We start from the raw sequence: 6,140 nt of genomic DNA, 5'->3' as shown, positions 1-6,140 counted from the left end.
ATGTGGGCAGAATTATACTTCATGCTGCATGTAGTGTTCTGCGTGCTAGCCATGCGCTTCAACGGAAAAAGTTGAAGTTTTGAAACATTTTCTCAAAATATCAAGAGCTATCTTAACAACTACTGAATCAATACTAGGCTTGTTTGTACTCATTTTAATGCATTTTTCATGCTGATTCCAAATATGGTCATGAAAATTTACATTTTTGAAATTTTTGAATTTAAAAAAAAAATTTAAACTTGTCGTCTGCAGTCGACACCCGCGTGAAGAGAGTTAAATGATAATCATATTCAAATCAAATTAGGTTCGTTGGACATGTGTGGGATAACAATGAGTGTATTATAACCAGGGTTTAGTTTCCAGGTAAAGCGTAAAAAGGCAAGGTTCAAACTGTCAAATTTTATTGTCTTTTTAATGGTATATATATACAATCTTTCTTTCAATGTTATATACACAAATATCTGTACAATAAATACAATGATTCAATTCAATATTAAACTGAAAATACTATTAAGACATTAGGTAAGAGAACTAATCCTTTTAAATTAATTGTAAATCATGTACATTTCAAACAATGGACTACAATAATAAAATGATTATTTATAGGTTTACCTTATATGTGACCTGCTACCACAAAATGAGCGTAAAGTCGCAAGTTGGTAGTTTCGAGATATCCTGGCTGCTGAGTTGGTGTTCTTTGTTTGCCGTGCACCTGTACAAGCCAGTAGTATGTACTCCGTGAATGGCCAATTCTGCCCCGGCATTGTGCCACCATTCACAAAGGACATACAGACATACTATTTGCTTGAACAGGTGCGTGTGAAACAAAGAGCACCAACGCAGCAGCCATGACGTCTTGAAACTACCAACTTGCGACTTTACGGTCTTTTAGTGGTAGCAGATCACATTATGCTTGTAATTAAGACTTTGCTTAGTATAATGCTTAATAGAGCGCACTGCAAATAGCTGCAATTCATATCTACATGTTTTTATTGCAACCACTAAATCTCTGTGATAACATCTTCTGAATCCTGATAATCATAAGTTTGTAATGGAATAGTTTCAACCCTTTCAACTCTTTTCCATTGTGTTTGGATTACCGATCAGTAATGAATTTTAAAAAGAATATGGATTGTCCCATATTAGTAATACGAGGGATGAGAACCAGAAGGCCTTACCACCCAATTGTTTTCATTTCGAATTAAGGCTTTCTGGTTCTCAACCCTCCAATTTAGTTAATCAATTTAAACTTTTAACGTTTGGTTACCGGCCAATCTTGGAAATACGTAAATTAGTCCTGTTTACTATTATGATATTTAACCTTTTAAACCGGTTTTCCATTTTAAGTTATGGCAAAACGGGTCACGTGCAATAGGCGTACTCTTTTCCATTGCGTTTGGTTACCGGCCAATCTTGGAAATACGTAAATTAGTCATGTTTACTATTATGATATTTAACCTTTTAAACCGGTTTTCCATTTTTAGTTATGGCAAAACGGGTCACGTGCAATAGGCGTACTCTTTTCCATTGCGTTTGGTTACCGGCCAGTCTTTGTAATAACGTAATAAGCAATGTTTAACTTTAACGTATTACTGTATAATAGTTAACCTTTTAAACCGGTTTTCCATTTTTAGTAATGGCAAAACGGGTCACGTGCAATAGGCGTACTCTTTTCCATTGCGTTTGGTTTACCGACCAGTCTTTATAACTTTTATGAAAATTAACCAGGTTTAACTATATCATAATGTATTATTTAACCTTTGAAACCGGTTTTCCATGTTTTAGTAATGGCAAAACGGGTCACGTGCAATAGGCGTACTCTTTTCCATTGCGTTTGGTTTACCGACCAGTCTTTATAATTATGTAAATTAACCAGGTTTAACCATATCATAATGTATTATTTAACCTTTTAAACCGGTTTTCCGTTTTTAGTAATGGTGAACGGGTCACGTGCAATAGGCGTACTCTTTTCCATTGCGTTTGGTTTACCGACCAGTCTTTATAATTATGTAAATTAACCAGGTTTAACCATATCATAATGTATTATTTAACCTTTTAAACCGGTTTTCCGTTTTTAGTAATGGTGAACGGGTCACGTGCAATAGGCGTACTCTTTTCCATTGCGTTTGGTTTACCGACCAGTCTTTATAATTACGTAAATTAACAAGGTTTAACCATATTATAATGTATTATTTAACCTTTGAAACCGGTTTTCCATTTTTTAGTAATGGTGAAACGGGTCACGTGCGATAGGCGTACTCTTTTCCATTGCGTTTGGTTTACCGACCAGTCGTTATAATTATGTAATTTAACCAGGTTTAACCATATCATATTGTATTATTTAACTTTTTAACCGGTTTTCCATTGTTAGTAATGGCAAAACGGGTCACGTGCAATAGGCGTACTCTTTTCCATTGCGTTTGGTTTACCAACCAGTCATTATAATTATATAAATTAACCAGGTTTAACCATATCATAATGTATTTTTTAACCTTTAAACCGGTTTTCCATTTTAGTAATGGCAAAATGGGTCACGTGCAATAGGCGTACTCTTTTCCATTGCGTTTGGTTTACCGACCAGTCATTATAATTATGTAAATTAACCAGGTTTAACCATATCATAATGTATTATTTAACCTTTTAAACCGGTTTTCCGTTTTTAGTAATGGTGAACGGGTCACGTGCAATAGGCGTACTCCTTTCCATTGCGTTTGGATTATCGGCCAGTCGTTGTTTGGATCAATTTGTTGTGATTCAACTTTTCTCCATTTTAACTAAATTTATATTTTATATTTATATTGAAAATGTGTCACGTGCAATAGGCGTACTCTTTTTCATGTAAAAATACCTTATCTGCTTATTCGATGCAAATATTGTAACACTTGGTATGGTTACATGTATCCACTCTACTTAGGACTGGTTAACCCAATATTTGTTGCCTTATTATATCGTTATGAATTTGACAGACAGCCGAATCCGGATTCGTCTTTTGTTAAAATCATGTTAAATGAATTTGTTTTGAATTAGCGAACGAGGGGTCAGCCATTAGGCTCCAGAGGGCAGTATTACCAATTTTTAACGGTGATCAGCGTTGTCCGTACTGAGTTACCATGGTTACACCGTTAGTTAACACTGAATGTCACGATATTTTGCTTACTTATCAAGTTGATCATCGTTAGCAATTATTAATATACTGCCCTCTTTAGGAAAAACGCGTATCTCTTGTTCGCTATAATTCATGCGTAACAATTTTTTTTATCTTTAAAAGACAAATCCGGCTTCAACTGTCTGCCAAACTCATAATACTATGTTGCCCTACAATGTACTGATATTGCAAACAAAGCACTATTTTGCCCTTAAGGTTGAATACGGGTCACGTGCAAAAAGTCGTACTCCTTTCTACTTTATTTTTTTATCATATTTGTCCACTAAAATGTGTCTTATTTAGTACAATGGTGCCTTGAATTTCAGCTTTTTTATATAGATTTTGCGTGAATAATAATAATAATAATATCATTATGGATTCCACATAGGTAACCTTTATATTGTGTTACGAATTTAAATTGACATTTTGTGAAATTTTATGTAATGGATTGGCTTTAATAAATTTAAAATATAATAATTTTATTATTTGTTCGAGTTTATTTTATGAGTATTGAAATATATCACGATAGTTGTTCGTAAAAAATCAATTAAATACAGGGTGTCCTTGAAAGAACTTAATCGTCGTAAACTTAATCATTTGGGTATTTTAACGCCACAACTAAACAACTAAGTAACTGGAGTGGTTGATGAACAAATCATTTATCATATACTTTTTGAATTTTCACAATTGACCACATCGTTTTTTAAATATAAGAATTTTACGAAACTCCCTCATTTTCAAACCTTTCCAGGATTTAAATATCAATCGACGATCTGTATTAGGAGTGCTAATCGATGGGCATCATCAGCGCATGAGACGCCCGGGATGAGACGTCTATTATCAGTGATAGATATTTGACACCGTGGAACGGATGAAACTGGCAGACGACGCGTCGTTATTATCGACGGTGGACGATATTATTCAATGTGGCAACAGCCAAAAGCGTAAACAAAACAGACAATATGACGGCAACACTGCCTGCACGTTGGACACAATTATTTTTTCCCGAGCCAAGATGCGTTTTTAGCTCTATTGGCCCCATTACAGAAAAAAAATGCTCAAAATATATTTCTCAGTGCAATGTATACATTTTCACATGAAAATAAATAATTTTAGATTCAAAGTAAAAAGAAGAAGAAAATATTTTATTCATTGGCGGGGGTGAGAATCGATCTCGGGACCCTTTGCGTGGGAGGCGAGACTCTAAACCATTACACCACGAGGTCGCATTGGTATAGGTGGGGGAATTTTCAGTATATATCGTAACATATCGTGCGTTATTCATACAAAAAATTTATAAAAAACAGTACTTACAATGAGGTTCATTGTCGAACCTCAACGGATTTAGACTGATAAAATAGTGCTTGATAACATGCATACACTTTTGGAATTATTTGAGACCTTTTTGTGTTTACGTGTAAAACCAACGACGACGTCAAAATTCAGTCAATCTTGGCCGCCCCCCCCCCCCCTGGAAACTGGGGTAGTTTCGTAACATTCTTTTATTTCAAAAACGGAGGGGTCAATTGTCAAAATATATTTCAACCACATCGGTTATTTAGTTATGCTTGGTTTATGCCTTAAAATAGCCCACAAAATCAGTTCCCGACGATACAGTTCTTTCAGGGAAACCCTGTATATACAACATATACATCTATACACAAAATATGATACAAGACAGGCTTAAGCATAAATAAAACAAATATAAACATCACTCTGTACACTTCTTCAAGAGCGAGACATACATAATAATTATGTAAAACGGCATTCACAAAAACTATTCACATGAGTCACATATCATTTCGATGGAAATAAATGTTCATACACGAAAATTCAAGATCTGCACTTACATTTACTCTCATAATGTAAAAGAGTGAAAACTTATTCTCCAAAAGAGAAGAGTAAATATTAATCCAAAACGAGTGAAAATCACTCTTAATGTAGTGAAACCACTCCTAAAAAATATATGAAAACCACTCTTTCCATAAGAGATATTACTCGAAATAATGGTTTCCACCCTTTTAGGAGTGGTTTTACTATTTGCTCTTTATTAAAAGAGTAATATTCAGTTTATATAATATAATAATGCAAAATGTCAAAACGTCTGAAAAATTCACACGGTAAGCATGACACAGGAGGCAAGATGTTTTTCAGGGACCAGGGCTCTTCTCCAAATTTTGCTACGACACTGCTGAGTTCTATGTAATGGTAAGAACTATTTTAACTAAATATCTGTAAAACAATTTCTATCGAAATATTTCATATACTAAAAGAAAATAGCAGTCCATTTTTTGCAATGAGCTATAGCAATTTAACTCCATATACCCCTTAGGGGAAAATGACTTTATAATCTTCCAAATGGGCCAACCGAAAATGGTGACTCTATTTGAGATCTACACTCCCTGTGTGGGATATAGCTGAACTTTTAACGTCAAGAACAAAATACGGTGATATCTGCTATTTACAAAAACTGACATAGTTCATTACGTTTCACTACCTGGAGAGAATTGATCAAAAATTGAATTCCCTCCTGAGGTTCGTATCTGGCAATGAGTTAACCAGATCACAAGGATGTCATTATAGCTAGAGGCAGCATATAACACAAATGGGACAATGAGTTACATAAAAATGACCTTGTGTGGTATTTTGTTCCCATAAAGTGAGTTTTGCCTGAGGCAATTTGTGGTTAAATGTTGATCTCTCACTACAAGAGTTATTACCGTCGATTTGGTTAAAAAAGGAGGTGAGACATGATCAAATATCTCCAAGTAACAAAACGTAGTGTGTAAAGATCTGTGTCTTCCAGTGGCGTAACTAGGGTTGGTAGAGCCCGGGGCAAGAAACAAAATTGGCGCCCCTACCCCCCCTGAAGAATATCTTAGGCTGCCCCCCCCCCCCATTTTTGAAACAATTGTGCGCGGAGTGCGCGACATTTTGGACAAATAAGGCCTACCATTAACATGATTAATAAGTGTTGGTTACTAGAAGTTGAATA

Source organism: Amphiura filiformis, chromosome 18 (genome assembly GCF_039555335.1).
Source record: "Amphiura filiformis chromosome 18, Afil_fr2py, whole genome shotgun sequence".
NCBI classification, from domain to species: Eukaryota; Metazoa; Echinodermata; class Ophiuroidea; order Amphilepidida; family Amphiuridae; genus Amphiura; species Amphiura filiformis.
This window is presented reverse-complemented; position numbering follows the sequence as displayed.